A 20,560-nucleotide genomic window follows, 5' to 3' on the forward strand; every position below is an offset into this window, starting at 1 on the left:
GTGCTAGGCACATAGTAAGCACTTAAATACCAGAATTATGATTTAGCAGGATTGTGTTGTGGACAGAACACGGGCCTGGGATAGGTTCTGGTCTTGGCTCTGCCACTTGTCTGCTGTTTGACCTTGGACAGGTCGTTTCACTTCTCTGTGCCTCAGTTACCTTACCTCATCAATGGGAATTGAGACTGGGAGTCCCGCATGGGAAAGGGACTGTATCCAACCCAATTTGCTTGCATACACCACAGGGTTTAGAACTGTGCCTGACAAATGTAATAATAATAACAATAATAATCCCATCAGCATTTTATGTTCTATTTATTATTGTGTGGCTCTTGGTACCTGTCTTTTTGTGTTATTGCCAGAAACTGCCCACTCCATCCCAGTTTTCTATTGGAAAGAGCCCAGGCTTTGGAGTCGGAGATTGGATTCTAATCTCGGCTCTGCCACTTGTCTGTTGTGTGACTTTGGGCAAGCCACTTCGCTTCCCTGTGCCTCAGTTACCGCATCTGTAAAATGGGGATTGAAACTGTAAGCCCCACGTGGGACAACCTGATGACCTTGTATTTACCCCAGTGCTTGGCACATAGTAAGCGCTTAATAAACACCATTGTCATCATTACTCCTTCTAGTATTCCCCTATATGGAGGTTGAATACAGCAACTTTGGCCATAGGACCCCCTTAACCTCAATGCTTAGTCTCTGTAATATACTTTCCCCACAAAATATGGCAGAAAACAGCCCTTCTCATCTTCAAAGCCTTCCTAAAATCCACCCCCAGGAAGCCTTCCCTGATTAATGCACACCTTCCCAGTCCCTCAGGATTTATGAATTTCATTCTGTCTTCAGCACACATCTGCATTTTAGTTGTATTTGGGAATTATTTACTCAACAATTGCATCCTGATATAGTCACACTACTTACTGTTATAGCCTTTTCCTTTTTGGTTGAACAATTTGTAAATACTCTTTGTTTATCTCTCCCATTAGATGAAAAATGCATAAGGGCAAGGAATATGTGCTGGATTCTATTTTTCTCTCTCCAATCCTTGATTTAATACTTCATTAAACTAAGCAGCATGGCATAATGGGGATGGTACAGGCTTGGGAGCCGGAGAACCTGAGTTCTAATCCAGACTCTGTCACTTCTCTGCTGTATGACTTGGATAAGTCACTTAACTTCTCTGTGCCTCAGTTCCCTCATCTGCAAAATAGGGAATCAATACTTATTCTCCCTCCTACTTAGACTGTGAGCCCCATGTAAAGGTAGTAATAATAAAAATAATAATGGTATTTGTTTAGCACTTACTATGTGCTGAGCACTTTTCTAAGCACTGGGGTCGATACAAGGTAATCATGTTGTCCCACGAGGGGCTCACAGTCTTAATCCCCATTTTACAGATGAGGTAACTGAGGCACAGAGAAGTTAAGAGACTTGTCCAAGGTCACACAGCAGACAAGTGGCAGAATTAGAACCCACATCCTCTGACTCTCAAGCCCATGCTCTTGTCACTAGGCCATTCTGCTTTGGCATGTGGAACCTGATGATCTTGTATCTCCCAAAGCACTTAGTATAGTACTTGGCACATAGTAAACACTTACCAAGTATCACAATTATCATTACTTTTACTTTATCATTTATTTTAAATATGATTAAATGAATGAATTTTTATTCATGCTCAGTCAATCAATGGTATTTATTGAACACTACTATGTGCAGAACACTGTATTAAATGGTTGGCAGAATATAATACAACAGAATAAGCGGATATGTTCCCTGCCAATTGGGTAGCAAATATATATAAACAATAATTATGGTATTTGTTAAGCATATGTGCCAGTCACTGTACTAAGTGCTGGGGTGAATACAAGGAAATCGGGTTGGACACATTCCCTGTCCCAAGTGGGGCTCACAGTCTCAATCCCTATTTTCCAGATGAAATAACTGAGGTACAGAAAAGTTAAGTGACTTACCCAAGGTCACACAGCAGACAAATGGTGGAGCCGGGATAAGAACCCATGATCCGTACTAAGCGCCACTGCTCTGCACAGAGTATGTTTCTAAATACAACTGGCTTATTGTTATTTATTGAGCACCCACTGCCTGGAGAACACTGTTCTAAGAAGCACTTGGGAAGGGACAATGGAGATCAAAGATCCCAAATCTTCCCTAAAGGACTGACATTCTAACTGAGGAGTAGATGTGAAATGATTTAAGGGGTCAATTAGGTGATTCTTCTCAGCAGAATTTTTAAAAATGTGTTGACAATATTTTTTTAAATGGTATTTGTTAAATATTTTACTCTGTGCCAGGCACTATACTAGGCACTGGAGTAGATTCAGGCTAATCAGGTTGAACACTGGGACATACAATCTTAATCTCTATTTTACAGATAACTGAGACATAGAGGAAAAGAAGTGACTTGCCCAAGATCACACAGCAAAGTGGAGGGGTCGGGATTAAAACTCAGGTCCTTGTGACTCCCGGGCCGATGTTCTATTCACTTAGCTGTGCTGCTTATACCAATTTGACATCTGACGCAGGACATTTAAGTAGAACTTGTCTTTGATATATTTATGGGGAGTGAAGGTGGTGGAATCTGATGCCCAAGAAGCAGGGGTTGGTGGTGAGGGGCTGTAGCTGTATTCTCATCTTTGTCTACTCTCTTGGTGCTCGTGGGCCCGTGGTACACGTCAAAAGGAAACACATTATTTCCTCCCCCCAAGTAGATTTCAGTGCCATTTAGGGCTATTTTTTTTTCCACCCATCCATAGTACATTGAACCAAACAGCAAAATCAGGATCCCAAACAGCTGTGCTTAGCTACCACGGCTCATTGATAGTAAAGTTCAAACTGGCCTAAGCGAGATTCCGCTACTTCAGATTGGATGTGACAGTGTCTTCCCTCGGGACTCAATCAGCGTAAGCTGCACTGATTCACACTCCCAGGGTCTTTGTTTTGTCCAAACTGTCGGCCCTTATTGTGGTAAAATAAACCCAGGAACAAAAATTCTGTATGACGTTTTATTTAAAGAGAGCAATTTAGATGCCTGAGTCTTGGGTTTATTGACATAGAAAAGGCCTGTCCTCTGGGGGACAATAATTAGTTCTCTGGAAATTTAGCTAAGTAAGGAGAAGTGGATTGGGCGCTAGCTCATTATCAATCCTAGGTAAGGAAAGTCTCACCCTGAAATCCCTTCACATCCTCATTTTTCTCTCGGCCTTGGAATGACTAATGTTATGTTCAACACGGCAGAGTTTGAATGAATAAATAATAGCTTCATTAAATTTCTCTACTTCAAAAACATTTTTCTTAAGCAATGAGCTAGTGTTCATTGGAATTTTCTTACTTACACTTCACCTAAAACTTTGACTGTCCAAGACAGAAGAACTGAATAGATTCCAAAATGAATGGTCTCTTTCGAAGCCCACCCAGATAAGGACACTCATCTGAGGAGATAAGTAGTTTAGTCTCATTGAAGCTGGAAAGAGAGAAATCAAAATCAAAACTGGGGCTTTCATTTACCAATGCTTTGGTTTGCATTCACTCTGGCATTTCTCTGTGTGGTTGTTGTTATCCACTCTTTCCTTTTTCACCTGTTTCAGAATCCTAGGCCTTGACAAACCAGTGGTTTGTCCCAAGTCCATCTACAAATATTCCTGTCACGTTGAAGTTAGGACTTTTCTGTTTCATTTTTTTTTTTTGTTCTTTATGGTATTTGTTAAGCGGTTAATATGTGCCAGAAAATGTACTAAGCACTGGGGTAGATACAAGCTAAACAGGTTGGATATAGTCCATGTCCCAACATAGGGCTCGCAATCTTAATCCCCATTTTAAAGATGAAGTAATTAAGACAGAGAAGTGAAGTGACTTGCCGAAGGTCACGCAGAAGACGAGTGGAAGAGCCAGAACGGGGTTACCCTGTATGGTTTCTGCAAATGTGTCCACTTGAAACAACCAGTCTGTTTTTCCTTCCATCTGAAGATTCATAGAGAGTAACATGCTTTGTCAGTGTTAGAAGCAGCAATCTTGATTAGGTGGAAATTTCATTTGATTTTTTCCTTTCCTAATTTTAGTATAGAAAGCTAAGGTAGCAACTTGAGCTGTCAAAAAACCAATGACAAAGCACAACCCTTAATGCACAAATCAGTACAAGTGCAGGAGTTTTGTTCCTAGCTTGGAACCATTACTTAAAACTCTGGATGACTTTCACTGAAGAGGGTGTGGGTGTGTGTTGTTTGTGTGCATGTGTGAGTGGGGGTGAGCTCAAGCCTACTGGTTAATTAACAAAAGACTGCATCTTCCCCATTTTTGTGGCTTTTCTTTGTCCATTTCTGAGTCATCTCCCTGGACACCTAAGCCTCATCAATCCTTAGCAGGTGGCAAGCTGTGGCAGTGATAGCAGTGGCTAGAATGGCAAGCTGAAGAGATTTCTGGCATGAGAAAATGGGGCTGAAGTTCAGGTGGTCCACCCAGATGCAGGAACTTGGTTTGCTGACTTCTGTAACCCTCTGCTGTGTCTCCTAGAGGTTTCCTAGGGTGGAGCCCTCTCCAGCCCCACCACCTCTCTTCCTAGCCCCTCTCTCCTTTTTCCTCCCCTTTCTCCCCTCTCTCTTCCTCTCCCTCTTTCTCTTTCCCTCTCCTTCTTCCCCATCTCTCTACCCACTCTTCTTCCCACCTCCATCCTCTCTCTTCTCTCTCCCACCTCTCCCCCTCCCTCTCTAACCTTTCCCTCTTCCCCATCTCTCTCCCTCTTCCTCCAGCCTCCATCTTTCTTTCTCCTCCCTTTTCCACCTATCTCCTCACTTTCTCAATCCCTCTCTCACCCTCCGTCTTCAGCACATAGTACAGTGCCTGGCACATAGTCAGCGCTTAACAAATTTCATTATTATTCTTATTATTCCCCATCTCTCTCCCTCTCCCTCCCACCTCGTTCTCTCTTTCTGCTACCCATCTTCCACTTCTCTAGGATTAGCACATGAAGGCATCATGTGTTTCTGGTGTACAATCAGCATCCTTCTTGGTTGATAGGCATTCTTTGGAAATGTGTGCAAAGTATTTTATCAAATAGATCTTTGCTCTATTAGCTTTTGGGAGCTGGTTCACGAACCCTCTGTAAGCAGTGCATTAAATCACATGGTTTTATTTAATAAAATTAATGGTGGTATTTTTTAAGTATTTGCTATTTGCCAGGCACTGGGGTAATACAAAACAATCAGATTAGCCACAATCCCTGTTCCACATGAAGCTCACAATCTAAAGGGGAGGAAGATGTGATATTTAATCTACATTTTACAGATGAGGAAACTGAAGCAACTAGAAGTTAAGTGACTTGCTCAGTTTCATCCAGCCAGCAAGCAGGAGAGCTGGGATTAGAAACCAGATCCTCTGACTCACAGACCTGGGTGCTTTCCACTAGGCAATACTGTTTGTAAACCATACGTTTGAAACAAATTTTGTTAGTAATATAGGACTACTGAAGTCCAATTTGGACTGAATTTGACTTTTCACTTATAGGGATAAGAAAGCACTGGTTGCTTCTTAGTTCATCTTTGTGCTGATTTCACCTCCTTAGGTTCTAAGCGGGCTTTATGGTCATCGCTTATGAGCAGCAACAAAACTTTATGATAATACTTGGCAAACACTTCCTGATTTGTGAGTCTTTGTTCTCGATGCAATTAAAACCAAATGGATCATTTTGAGCAGTGATGATATGTATGATGTAGTTAAGGAGCTGCATCTCGTCCCACAGCAAAACTCTTAATTAGGCCCAAGGACAGATTCTAGCTTATTCATATTTGGGTGTATGACCAGACTGGGCTGTAAACTTTATTGATTTCGTGAAACAAGAATTAAATTCATTTTTGTTTTATGTCCTATTCAACTCCCCTGTATTGAAAGGCGCATTGCTGGATCTGACAACAATCTTACTTCCTACATAAATTATGGTGCTAACAAAATGGGCTGATTTTAAGACTATGCTTCAGAGCATTGATTTCTTCAAAGTCACACTTCAATTCTTCTTGTTAGCACAAAGGGCAGGTAAGGCTCAGAGGGAACTCATTTATTTGCAAGGCACATTATCATTTGGTGGATGTGGCAGTAGGAGGAGGTTTTCTGATGTTTCAGCATGGCTCAGTGGAAACAGCCCGGGCTTGGGAGCCAGAGGTCATGGGTTCTAATCCTGGCTCCGCTACTTGTCAGCTGTGTGACTTTGGGCAAGTCACTTTACATATCTGTGCCTCAGTTACCTCATCTGGAAATTGGGGATTAAGACTGTGAGCCCTACGTGGGACAGCCTGATCAACTTGTATCCCCCCCAGAGCTTAGAACAGTGCTTCACACACAGTGAGTGCCTAACAAATGCCATCATTATTATTATCTGTAAAATTTTAGTGCTTTTTTTGGCATTTTTTAAGCACTTGCTATGTGCCAGGCCCTGTTTTAAGTGCTGGGGTAGGTACAAGATAAAAGGGTTGGGCACAGTCTTTATCCCACATAGGGCTGAAAGTCCTAATCCCCATTTTACAGAAGAGGTAACAGGCACAGAGAAGTTAAGTGACTTGCCCAAGGTCACACAGAAACCAGGTAGCAGAGGCAGGATTAGAACACAGGTCCTTCTGACTCCCAAGTCTCTGCTCTATCCACTAGGCTACACTGCTCACTGTGAGCAGCATTCTGAATTAGCTGCTTGGGATCAATCAGTGGTACTCACTGAGCATTTTCTGTGTGCACAGCACTGTACTAAGCACTTGAGAGTATACAGTAGAGTTGGCAGGTATGATTCTGCCCTTGAGGAGCTTACAATCTAATGGAGGGGCTTATAATCACCTTTCCTTTATCACCTAAAACAGGAGGCTTTCATTAAAGGCTCCGGCCATCCGGAGCCGGAAGCGCCTCATTCTGAGTGTGGTATACTAAACTTTACGAATCTTCAATCAAAACATATCATTGGTGATCTAGAAAGAAATTGTCAACATGGCTATGGAAATTGGTTCTCCACCTCGATTCTTCCACATGCCAAGGTTCCAACACCAAGCCCCCCCGCAGCTGTTCTATAAGCGACCCGACTTTGCGCAGCAGCAGGCAATGCAGCAGCTCACCTTTGATGGGAAGCGGATGAGAAAGGCTGTGAACCGAAAAACCATAGACTACAATCCTTCTGTAATCAAATACTTGGAGACTGTGAGCCCACTGTTGGGTAGGGACCGTCCCTCGTCCCCCTCTCCATCCCCCTCATCTTACCTCCTTCCCTTCCCCACAGCACCTGTATATATGTATATATGTTTGTACATATTTATTACTCCATTTATTTATTTTACTTGTACATATCTATTCTATTTATTTTATTTTGTTAGTATGTTTGGTTTTGTTCTCTGTCTCCCCCTTTTAGACTGTGAGCCCACTGTTGGGTAGGGACTGTCTCTATATGTTGCCAACTTGGACTTCCCAAGCGCTTAGTACAGTGCTCTGCACACAGTAAGCGCTCAATAAATACAATTGATTGATTAAGAGGCTCTAATAATAATGGTAAAAATAATGAGAAGCAGCATGGCCTAGTGGATAAAGATGGGCATGGGAGTCATTAGGATCTGGGTTCTAATCCTTTCTCTGCCACCTGGCTGCTGTGTGACCCTGGCCAAATCACTTTACTTCTCTGTGCCTTACTCTCCTCATCCGTAAAATGGGTATTAAAATTGTAAGTCCCATGTGGGACACTGACTGTGTCCAATGACTAGCTTGTAACTACCCTGGAACTTATTACAGTGTCTGGCACATAGTAAGAACTTAGAAAATACCATTATAAAAAAGGAGCTTAATTTGTTCTAAGCCATGTGTTAAGCACTGGGATAGATACAAGAAAATCAGATCTGACAGTCCCTAAACTGAACAGGAAATTTCCAAAGAAACCCAAGCAGCTTGGCCCCAGGAATGAACAAAAAGAAAACAGCAAATCAACATCACTTTGGACTATTTCCTTCTGTTTGCTTGGTCTTCTCATTAGTATGTAAGCTCCTTGAGGGCAGAGATGGCATCTTTCAACTCCTTTAAACTTTATTCTGCACTCAATGGGCAATAATAATAATAATAATGATGGTATTTGTTAAGCACTTACTATGTGCCAAGCACTGTTCTAAGTGCCTGGGTAGATACAAGGTAATCAGGTTGGACACGATTCATGTCCCACGTGGGGCTCACAGTCTCAATCCCCATTTTACAGATGAGGAGAGCGAGGCACAGACAAGCCCCAAGTCACACAGCTAACAAGTGGCAGAGCCAGGATTAGAACCCACGACCTCTGACTCCCAAGCCCATGCTCTTTACACTAAGCCACGCTGGGTACTCAATTAATATTACAGATGACTATTCTGGAGGTTCTCATAGAAGAATAGACAACATTTTTCAGGGTGGTGTTCTGCCATTTGACTTTTAGATGCTCAAATCACCTCTATCTCTTTCTCTCTAATGCTTATCTGTGATCCCCTTCCACTACAACCCAGCTCACACATTTCACTCCTCTCAAATTAACCTATTCTAATGTGTCTCATTCATGTCTCTTTGATTGTCGACCCTTTGTTCATGCCCTTCCTCCCACCTGGAACTGCCCTCTCTTCCCAGACCACTGCTCTCACCATCTTCTTCTGAAGTCACCTCTCCTCCTTGTTAATCTCATCTCATCACCCTATTTCCTCTCTATTGCAACTTCCACATCACCAGTGCAGTTGGGTGTTCATTCCCCCACCATCTCCCTATGAGCACACATACATATAACTTTATGCCTGTTGCTTCTGACCACATCATTTACTTTAGTCTGTCTCTCCAACTAAATAGTAAACTCCTTGGAAGTAGGGATTTTATGTACTAGCTATTGTACTGTCTCTTCGCTGACCTCCCTGCTTCCAGCCTTTCTCCACTCTGGTCCACACGTCACTCCTAAGATCAATTTTTCTAGAAAACCATTCAATTCTTGTCTCCCCACTCCTCAAATAATCAATCTGTGGTATTTATTCTTTTCTGTGTACAGAGCTCTTGGGAGAGTATAGTAAAGTAGGGTTTACAGTTGTATTTCCTGGTCTCAGGGAGTTTACAGGGAGACAAGACATTACAATACATTACAATACATTACAGATGGATACGTACATAAGTGCTGTGGGGGTGGGGTGAAAATCAAAGTGTTTTGGGGAGTACAGACCTAAGTGCCTAAATAAACTCCACTGGGTGCCCATCTATCTCCACGTTAAACAGAGACTCCTTGTCATCATTTCTAAGGCACTAAGTCAGCATTTGACCTCCTTCCTTACCTCACTGATTTTCTACTACAACCCAGCTCTAACCTTCACTCTTCAAATGCCAACCTACTCAACATATTGCAATTTCATCTTTCTCTTCCCCAATCCCTTACCCAAATATTCCCTCTGCCCTGGAACTCCCTCCCCATTCTAATCTGACAGACCACCTGGTGGACCACCACTCCTCCTACTTTCAAAGCCCTTCTAAAACCATATTTCATCCAAGAGGCCTTCCCTGACTAAGCCCTCACTTACCCTATTTGCCCTTCTGTGTTGCTTATGCACTTGGGCTGTAACCCTTAAGCTGCTGATATTCACCCCATCCTCAGCCCAAATGCGTTGTACATATACTTTTATATTCTGCATTTCCCCATCTGTAATTTATTTCAGTGTCTGTCATTCATTCATTCAATCATATTTATTGAGTGCTTATTGTGTGCACAGCACTGTACTAAGTACTTAGGAGAGTATAATACAACAATACACAGATAGCTTCCCTGCCCGCAAGAAGCTCACAGTCCAGAGAAGGGAGACAGATATCAATTCATATAAATATATTACAGACATACATATAAGTGCTGTGGGGCTGGGAGGGAGAAGAGCAAAGGGAGCAAGTCAGGGCAATGCAGAAGGGAGTAGGAGAAGAGGAAGAGGGGGTGTAGTCTGGGAAGGCCTCTTGGAGGAGATGTGCCTTCAATAAGACTTTGAATCTGGGGAGAGTATTGTTTTCTTCTCCCTCTAATCTGTAAACTCCTTGTGGTCACAGATCATGTCTACCTACTTTATTGTTCCATACTTTCCCAACTGTTTAGGTATTGTTCTACACACAGCAATGTTCAATAAATATCACTGATTGATTGATTGGTTGGTGGCATCCCTTCTCTTCGGAAGCCTGTAACCTTGGCGTTGTCATCGAATCATTTCTCTTATTCAACCCACGTATTCAATCTGTCACTAAATCCTGCCTTTTCCTCTCCATCCAAATTCTACAATGTTAATCCATGCATTTATCCTATCTTGCCTTGGTTACTTATCAGCCTCCTTGCTGACCTCCCTACTCCCTTTTTCCTCTCCATTCCAGTCAATAAATCGCTCAGCTGCCGGTAACATTTTCCTATAAAAATGTTCAGTTCACGTTTTCTCACTCGTCATGAACCTCCAGTGGTTGCCCAACCACCTTCACGTCAAACTGAAATTCCTTACCAGTGACTTTAAAGCATTTGATCATCTTGTCCCTTGTCTGCTGTGTGAACTTGGCCAAGTCACTTCACTTCTCTGTGCATCAGTTACCTCATTAGAGAAGCAGCGTGGCTCAGTGGAAAAGAGCATGGGCTTTGGAGTCAGAGGTCATGGGTTCAAACCCCGGCTCCGCCAATTGTCAGCTGTGTGACTTTGGGAAAGTCACTTCACTTCTCTGTGCCTCAGTTACCTCATCTGTAAAATGGGGACTAAGACTGTGAGCCTCACGTGGGATAACCTGATCACCTTGTAACCTCCCCAGCACTTAGAACAGTGCTTTGCACATAGTAAGCGCTTAATAAATGCCATCATTATTATTATTATTATCTATAAAATGGAGATTGAGACTGTGAACCCCATGGGGGACAGGCACTGCCTCCACCCTGATTTACCTGTATTCTCCCCAGGGCCTAGTACAGTGTCTGGCACATAGTAAGCACTTAAGAAATACTATAAGAAGCAGCATGGCTCAGTAGAAAGAGCCTGGGCTTGGGAGCCAGAGGGCATGGGCTCTAATCCTGGCTCCGCCACTTGTCAGCTGTGTGATGTTGGGCAAGTCACTTAACTTCTCTGGGACTCAGTTACCTCATCTGTAAAATGGGGATTAAAACTGTGAGCCCCACATGGGACAACCTGATCACCTTGTATCCCCCAACCCCAGCACTCAGAACAGTGCTTCGCACATAGTAAGCGCTTAACAAATGCCATCATTATCATTATTATTGTTATTATTGCTACTCTCCTATTAAAACCCAGCCCACACACTTGGCTCCTCTAACGCCTACCTACTCACTGTACTCAATCTCATCTATCTGGCCACTGACTTCTCACCCCCCCTTTCCTCTGCTCATCCTCCCCTCCCCATCACCCCTACTCCCTCCCTCTGCTCTACTCCCTCCCCATCCCACAGCACTTGTGTAAATTTGTACATATTTATTATCCTATTTATCTTATTCATAAGTTGTATATGTCTTTTAATTCTATTTATCTATTCTGATACTATTGATGCCTGTCTACTTGCTTTATTTTGTTTTCTGTCTCTCCCTTCTAGACCGTGAGCCCGTTGTTGTGTAGGGATTATCTCTATCTGTTGCCAAATCATACTCTCCAAGCACTTAGTACAGTGCTCTACATTAGGGTTTTGAAGGGGGGAAGTGAGCTAGTTTGACGGATGTGAGGAGGGAGGGCATTCCAGGCCAGAGGTAGGAGGTGGGCCAGGGGTCGACGGCAGGACAGATGAGAACGAGGCACAGTGAGGAGCTTAGCAACAGAGTAGCGGAGTGTTCGGGCTGGGATGTAAGAGAGAAGGGAGCACACAGGGAGTGCTCAATAAATATCACTGATTGGTAGATCGATTGGTTCTAGATGGTACTTCCATCACTGGCTGAACCCCTATTATGACTCCCATCCCTCTGCTGTGGTGTTCCAAGCCACCCTCCACTCTTTCCCACCCTTCTCCCCTCTCCCCTCCATTGCCTTCTTCTCATCCACTACTGCTACGGCTTCCCTGTTGCTCCCCACCATTTCTCTCCACCCCTCCTGATGTTTAACAAGACTAGTCTAATGCTCATTAGAGCAGGTGAGGAATAACATTCACTTCTCCTCCTCATTTTATCAGGCTGTCGCTCTTCCTGCAACACAGGCTCCAGATTCTGGCACCCAAAGACAGAAAATCCTGGAGTCCAGACACTTTTCTCCGAACCCTAAAAGTGACCAGGCTGGCTGAAATTTTCTAAGAAGGTGGTATGAGATTTCTGCTTCCTTATTACACCAAGTCAGTACCATCAATCAATCAATCATCAATGGCATTTATTGGATGTTTAATGTGTGCAGAGCACTCTACTAAGCACTTCACCAAGAAAACCAACTTCTCTCAAAGAAACGCCACTACCATCCGTCATGAACCCTGACTGAGTGCCTTCCAGGCACTCAAGACAAGTCCTAAGTGAAAACTATCCTTGTTTCCATTTCATGTCACAAACCCCAGACCCTACCTTGTAGAGTCCAAACCAGCTCCTCCACCTGAGCTAGGAAAACCCCAAGTCCTGCTCTTTGGGTTCCAAATCAGCCCCTCCTCCCAAGTTGGGAAAGACCCAGGTCCGAACCAGTCTCTACACCTGAGCTGGGAAAATTCCCGATCATATTCAACCTCAACAGTCCAGAGTTTCCTAACAGGTCCCGTATGTCTGAGATGGATCCTAATCAAACATACCAAACAGGAATTTCTAAGCATGAACACTCTGTGACAAGTTCAAAATGAAACCAAACCTCCACTGTATACAGCGGAAAGCTTTATTCCATGCTTAGTATAACTAAAAAAAAGGTGTAAACGCATACTTGCACACACGCTCGTACACAAATGCGCAGACATAGAATAGCTACCCATCTGACTGGTTTCCCCAAGTTTCGTGAAGATGGTCCCCCTTCAGAGGAATTCAAGGAATCTGGCCGCCTGCAGCAATTTGTCCTTGTTCAATAGGTGCTTTGGCCATGGCTCAGGGGACTGGCTCTTTCCCCCTTTTACTAGCTGTTTCACGGGGGGTTGCAGTGGGGTTCCTGATTTCCTGTTCAGGATTACCTGCTGTCTTCAGCTCATTACCGATGAGGCCCAGGCTGGGATGGCTACCCCTCCACCTGGTGCTCACCCCAAGGGCTTATCCCCAGTCCAGCAATCTTTCTCCTGCCCAGCAGGACAATTTAGCTCCTCCTCAAACTCATCTTCAAAACAATTCCACTCCCCCTCAGCAATTCAGGGCCCCTCAAACTCAGCAAGATAATTTAGTTTCTCCTCCAATTCCTCCTTTGACCTTGTTACTTATGGGTTCAAAGAATAGTCTCTTAGGAAAAGGCTTCTACATTACAAGATGGAGTCACTCTTGCTCACCACACCATCTTAGGCGCTTAGTACAGTGCCCTGCACACAGTAAGTGCTCAATAAATACGATTGAATGAATGAATGAATCTTAGGCATGAAGGGGAAAAAGTAAAGATCTGGTCTCGGCAAAGGCTTTGTAGATAGATTGAAAACTGCAACTAAAGTGTCTTGGCAGAAAATTCTTAATTAGTCTGTGTGATCCTGATTCATATGCCCAAGGTGAAGAAGCTCATTTGTAGCAGACTGGAATCAGCATATAGTAAATTCTGGGTCAAGGGAAAGATGCAAATCTTCCAGGTCAAAAATGAAGGAAAGCTCTCTGATCCTTTTCCAGCTTGATTCAGACTTTCATCTGTATAATAGGGATGAAAACTGCAAACCCCATTTGGGACAGTGACCGTGTCCAACCTGATTAGACTGTATCTACCCCAGTGCTTAAATCAGTGCCTGGTACGTAATAAATACCATAAAATAGAAGTCTTCCACTAAACTGCAGCAGTTGCGGGAAGAATTTACCAACAGTGAGTGGTGCTAGATACTGTCATTGGGTCACCAAAGGTGATTATAATTCCATTTATTCTGACTGTTTTGACACCTGTCTACTTGCTTTGTTTTGTTGTCTGTCTCCCCCTACTTGACTGTGAGTCCATTGTTGGTTAGGGACCACTTGTATATGTTGCCGACTTGTACTTCCCAAAAGCTTAGTACAGTGTTCTGCACACAGTAAGCACTTAATAAATATGAATGAATGAATGAATGAATGAATGAAGCGATCTCCTTCTCTAAAGGCCCTTCAAAGCAGAATTTTTCTATCTGGGAAAACATAAGTTGGTTCTGCTTGGAGGCAAGATGGAGAAAAATCATCTAGCCCCAGGTTTCTAGTTCCAATTCCAGAGGATGGAAAATACCCAGCATTATGCATGGTTCCCCCAACCAAGCATTTTTTAGAAGCAGCACAACCCAAGGTGATCATGTGTAAAATTAACTTATTAGAGCCACACGAGAAACAAAAACGTTCTAACCCCTCAAGTGGAACCAGTAGGGTTTAAACCAAATGAGGAAATGTGTGCTGCTGGAACTTGACTTGCATTTTAGGTGCCAGCTCTAAAGTGCTTCGATTTGTTAAAGTTCCTTTCAGAATTAGTGGCAGCTGTAAGAGATGATTACAGAAAAACAATTTCCAATGAACAACGCAAGCCATGATGAGCAAAAAGACCATCAGTGTGTTCCTTAGTTATTTAGTTGCTTTGCTTTTCCCCAACCGCCTGGAGTTCTGGGAGAACAGTGAGGAACCGTATTGTTTTGAAACAAAAATAAGGTGTATGGTCTGGTTTAACATCAAAAAAAAAAAGATCACTTGGAATCATATTTTAAACAAGATGCAAGAAGCCTGCATGCCTGACACTCGTTTCAGTGAAACCTAATCCAAACTTAAGGGAGGTGAGTTTTGGGTTTCAGGCACAATAGTGGCACCCTCCCCATATCCTTCTGAACAGGCTCAAAGCAAACCCAAGGAGTTTTGTAAAAGGCAGGGGAGATGAGGATGCAGTGGAAGTGTCCCCTGTAAGTTCCAGTGATGTGTGGAGAAATAGAGGCAAAGGCCATCAAAGTCAATTTCTTTGTTACAATGTTACAATTTGTAGCTATAAGTAACCCAGCTGAGGCTGTAAGAAGCAGTCTCATGGGAAATATAGTTCTGTCTCTCCCCCATCAGGGCCCCCTGGCTAGGCCTAAAAGTTCCACTTGCATTTTTTTTTCCTTTTCTTTTTCATCTCTCCTCTTATGTGGTTCCTAGGAGATTTCTTCCCCATGTGTTCTGTCTTTCTCTTTCCCCCCATGTCTGTCTCTGTCTCTGTCTCTCTCTGCTTCTCTCTCTTTTCCTCTCTCTTTTTCCCTTCCCCTTCCGTCTTTTCTCCTGGAACTCTGAGTACATATATAGTTCTCTCCCCTCTGTGCCTTGGGCCTGGATTGTGGAAATATGCTGAGATGAAGTTCTGTCTCAATCAGAAAGGTCAGGTCAGACAAAATATTGCATCTGGAAAGCAACTCTGAAGTATACCTCTTGTTGCAAGCATAAATGCCAAGAAAATGAGCCAGGCTAGTGACAATGTAATGAAGAAACTGTCAAAGACACATGAAAGTAAAGAATCTTGGGGAAACTTGGGGAAGCATACATGTCCCAGTCACTCTCTCTCTTTGTCTCCTTAACTACTGAGGTGGCATAAAGAGACAGGAGACCAGTAAAGGACACGCAGAGTAATGAGGAAAGATGAATGGAGGAGTGAATTATTTTTTTCACTCTAAAACAGATATTATGGATGGTCTAAAATCTACTGCCAACTTGGTTTCAGAGCAATACAGTTTTATCATCCTCTTCAAGTCTCTCGCTATCAGATCCAAATTAGCCTTCAGGATCAATAGCTTCTCCTTGTTTTCAGACTCTGAAATCCTTCCTTTGTTCCTTCTTTTCACTGCTAGTGCCTTTCTTCTCTCTGAGATGCCTTTCTTGTTCTCTTCTACTCCTAAAGAACTATAACAACTATGGTATTTCTTAAGCTCTCATTATGTGCCAAACTCCAGGCTAAATGTTAGAATAGATACAAGTTAATCAGATCCTGTCGCACATGGGTTTCACAATCTGTTCCTCTGAAGCCAGCCTACTCACCGTGCCTCACTCTGGTCTTCCACCACTGACCTCTTGCTCACGTCCGCCTTTTTACCTGAAACTCACTCCCATTCACATCCAGTTGACTTCGGTTCTTCCTGCTTTCTGAAGACTCATCTCTCCAGGAGGACTTCCCTGGTCAATTTTCACTCCCCACCCTAGATCTCCCCCAAATGCCCCATCAGCAGTTCCATGTCATGATCATAGCAAATCTATTCCAAGTCCCATGATCCTTTCAGGTGATTACATCTTCATTCCCTCAGCCCCACAGTCTTCTGCTTTCAGCTCAGGATTGATCTCTGTGCTTGGAAAGACATTACAGACATCACAGCTACTTTAAGTACTTATTATGTGTCAAGCACTGTTCGAACCATTGGAGTAGTTACAAGGTCATTAGGTTGGATACAGTCCTTGTCCTACATGGGGCTCACAGTCTATTTAGGAGGGAGAACAGGAGAACTGAGGCACAGAGAAGTAAGGTGATTTGCCCAAGGTCACCCAGCAAGAACGACCCCTTCTAACACCAGAGCAGGGAGGCACTGGTCATGCCGGAACAAGAGGAGAAAGCAGAAATTACAAGTTGATAGGGAATTTGGTAAGGGAAGACCTAATGCATAATTCTCCTTCCTCCTTGAAGGTGTCCTGTGGTTCTGGAGAGCTTCACACCCTCTTTGGGTCCCAATCAATCAATCAATCAATAAATCATATTTATTGAACACTTACTGTGTGCAGAGCACTAGACAACTTGTTCAGTCTCAACAAACTATTTGATCTCCCAGAAGCAGCTGCCTCTGCCACATTCTCTGCCTCTTTTACCTGCAAGAACATCTTCAAAGCTGAATTGCTGCCAAAAGAAATGATTACTAATTGGTCAACTTCAGCTCTCCTTCGCACTGTGCCTCTCCTGCTCACCTCTGATCACTGACCCCTACAACTTTCTAGATGATAATAATTACAATTGTGGTATTATTATTAAGTGCTTTCAAGGTGCCAAGCACTCTAGGAAACACAAGATAATCTGGTCCTGCTAGGTGCCGGGCTGAAATAAGGACCTGCTTATTTCCCAAGCAATTCACTCACTTCATGCATATGTCCCAAGGATCACCACTTAACAGATTCCCACCCAGGGAAAAATAAGGAGTTCCTCATTTCTTTTTCTCTTGCTCCCTAATCCCTTCCACCTGAAACATCACAAAGTACAGCTTTGGGGTGTGCATTTCTTTAAATGGCCTTCTTCTTCCAGTTCCCCCAAAATCCATCCATTGTAACCTCATGTTTATTTCCCCCAATCTGCCTTTGCTGGCTGAGCAACGGCAAGCCCCAAATCATAAGCTATTAGCTTCTATGTTGAGCTTTCTCTCTCAACACCTATATTTTGGCATTTGGGGAAGAAGGGAAAATGGAGTCTTATTTAAGGAGATATCATCTGTGGGAGAAACTCCATCTCTGACCCCCTGGTGGCTGAAGAGTCAGGGAGTTTCTGCTTTCTTGGAAATTCTGAATGAGCAAACTCCAAGACCTTTAGAGATGCACATTTCCTTTCCTTTGGAGGTCTGAATTAAGTGTGGGAGAGTTAATGACTGATCCTGGCTTGATTTATGGTGACTTTTCTCTTTCCAATGCAGAGGATTAACTGAGCCCACAAATTGTAACACAGCAGAAAACATTAAATCTCTAATGCCTAGTGTGGGGGGATTTTTTTTTTTGAACCTTCCAACCAGGCATCTTTCACTGGTGGACAACTACTGCCCATTGGGCCAAGTCAGCATTTCTTTCTAGGGGCTCAGGCCAAGTACAAGGGGACTGATGAATCCAGTAGGGAGGAGGGAGAGCTAGAGAAAGAGAGATAGATAAAGAGAGCTGGTGATACAGGAGAGAGACAGAGACAGAGACAGAGACACAAGAGAGCAGGGAGAAAGGGAGAAAGACAGGAAAAGAGGGAGAAAGACAGGAAGGGACAAAGAGGTCTAGATAGAGAGGAAGCATTGTGGTCTAGTGGAAAGAGCATAGGCCCATGAGTCAGAGGACCTGGGTTCTAATCCCAGCTCTGCCACTTACCTGGCCAAGTCATCTAACTTCTCTGTGCCTCAGCTCCCTCATCTGCAAATGGTGATTTGATATTTGTTCCCTCTCCTACTTAGAATGTGAGCCCCATGTGGGATCTGATTATCTTTTATCTACTCCAGTGCTTAGGACAGTGTCTGGCATATAGTATTAACAAATACTAAAATATTATCTTAGCACATTTTTCCATAATTATACATTGTAATGATTATATATATATACTGTACATAATATGTTTATATGTATGAAATATACTTATATAATTTATATAGATAGAAACAGAGACAGACAATGAGATCTTTGCTCCTCCAAAGGAGTGAACTCTCTGCAATTCACAGTGTGCTCTGAGAATGGCTAAGTTGTCACTTCGTGGGACTATGAAAGCAAAACAATTTATTTTTCTTAACTAATCACTTTAAAGACCTTCAATGTTCTCCCAGCCATCTAGCATCCTTCAGATGCCTAGCTACCAACCAGAAGAGCCAATCAAGTTACCACTACCCTGGAGAAGGGAACACTGTCAGAGGGAAAGAGAGAGAGATGTGGCCATCATTTCTGAAGTCTATCATCATCATTAATGAAGTGTACCTCTACCCTTCAAACAAAGCCAATTTTTCTGACAAAGTCCCTGCTCTAATTCTCAAAGGAATAATGACACAGCCATACAAAGAAGTATGAATGAGATTCCAACAACAGAAAGTGCATGAGAGTCACCTGTTTCCCTCTAGAGGTTTTCAAAGTTTAAGAGGAGCGCCCAGTGTAGGTCCAAAATAAAACAAAACCAGAAGGGATCAGCTGCTGGGCTACATCCCCTCTACTGACAAAGGTCAAGGGGCGGTGGCAAGTTTCCTAACTGGTTAAAAAGGAGGAGAAGAAATTATGAGGCAGATTGGCAGGAAGGGATACGGGCATAGAGAGACAGTATTGTTGATCTCCATAGGCCCCACTCTTGACTGTAAACTTGTTGTCGGCAGGGTCTATCAACTCTGTTATATTCTACTCTCCCAAGCACTTACTACAGTGCTTAGCATACAGTAAGCAATAAATAAATGACATTGATGATGGTAATGGCTATGACAAATTCCTGCCCTCTCCCAAAGTTATTTTTCTACTCAAAACTTGGTCTTTTGCTGGCATTCAAGGCTTTCCCACATATTCAATAATAATAAATAATAATTGCATTTGTTAAGCAATTACTATGTGCAAAGCACTGTTCTAAGCGCTGGGGGGACACAAGGTGATCAGGTTGTCCCGCGTGGGGCTCACAGTCATCATCCCCATTTCACAAATGCGGTAACTGGGGCTCCGAGAAGATAAGTGACTTGCCCAAGGTCACACAGCAGACATGTGGCGGAGCCAGGATTCAAACTCACGACCTCTGACTCCAAAGCCCGGGCTCTTTCCACTGAGCCATGTTGCTTCTCAATGATAAAAACCCTTAAAAAGCTTCCATGAAAAACACACCACATCAATTAATGGATATTGCCAAGGGCGGACTCGTTGCTGAACATCTGTTCCTTGATTACCAAGACATCAGCAGAATACATTATGGAGAGCACACCAGTTGGAGGAAGTTGGTACAGGACATTCTGTCTTGGTTTTCTCAAGTTTGTGCTTGGGTCCTTAATAGGCAGGAACAGGTACAGGAATGTGGCCCAACAGGACTGAATTAAAACTTCTCTTTTGCAGAGCTCAGAGTGCCCTATATGCAATCTCAAATCCATGTATTCTCTGTGGCTCGGTTTCCTCATCTGTAAAGTGGGAATTAAATACCTCCTAGGTAGACTGTGATTCCCTCTCAGGCTCACACCTGGAGAGTTTCCAGCACCCTGCCAGTCTTGGCTACGGAGGGAGAGTCAAGCAGAGGCCTATCTGTTCCATTCCTAGCTTGGGCAGTGGCTAGCGAGTGGAAGGCAATCTGCTACAAGTTAAAACTCACCCATGCAGGGCAGCAGCAGCATCGGAGAGAGTCAAGGGTGGAGGCTCATGTTAACTGCGCAGAAGGAGGCAATGATAAACCACTTCCATATTTTTACCAAGAAAACTCTATGGATACACTACCAGAATGACTGCAGATGTAGAGCAGGGCGTCCTCAGAGAGATGTGTCTGTGGTGTCACTATGGGTCAGAAGTGAGTCGATGGCGTAAGACCAGACAAGTAGACTATGAACCCAATGCAGACCAGAAACTGTGTCCAACCTGCTTGTCTTGTGTTTACTAGAATGATCCTGGTGGGCAGGGAGGAAGCCTATGAACTCTGTTATATTGCAATCTCCTAAGTGCTTAGTACTGTGCTCTGTACACACTAAGTGCTCAAAAATATGATTGATTGATTGGCACATTATAAGCACTTAGCAAATGCCAGCAACTCTTGAGAGGGCAGGGTGCAGTAGGTTTTGGCCTAAAAGGCCCTTCCATATTTGTGTTGCC

The 20,560-nt window shown here is 43.3% G+C and overlaps 1 non-coding gene across 1 annotated transcript; it reads left to right on the top strand.

The window, feature by feature from the left end:
• Positions 1 to 19,922: 19,922 nt before the first annotated feature.
• LOC119942993 lies at positions 19,923 to 20,059 on the top strand. The gene has a single exon (XR_005455482.1). It is a non-coding gene; the product is annotated as a small nucleolar RNA SNORA7 (small nucleolar RNA).
• The last annotated feature ends 501 nt before the right edge of the window (positions 20,060 to 20,560 follow it).

The sequence above is a fragment of the Tachyglossus aculeatus genome, chromosome 21 (assembly GCF_015852505.1).
Source record: "Tachyglossus aculeatus isolate mTacAcu1 chromosome 21, mTacAcu1.pri, whole genome shotgun sequence".
Classification (NCBI taxonomy): domain Eukaryota; kingdom Metazoa; phylum Chordata; class Mammalia; order Monotremata; family Tachyglossidae; genus Tachyglossus; species Tachyglossus aculeatus.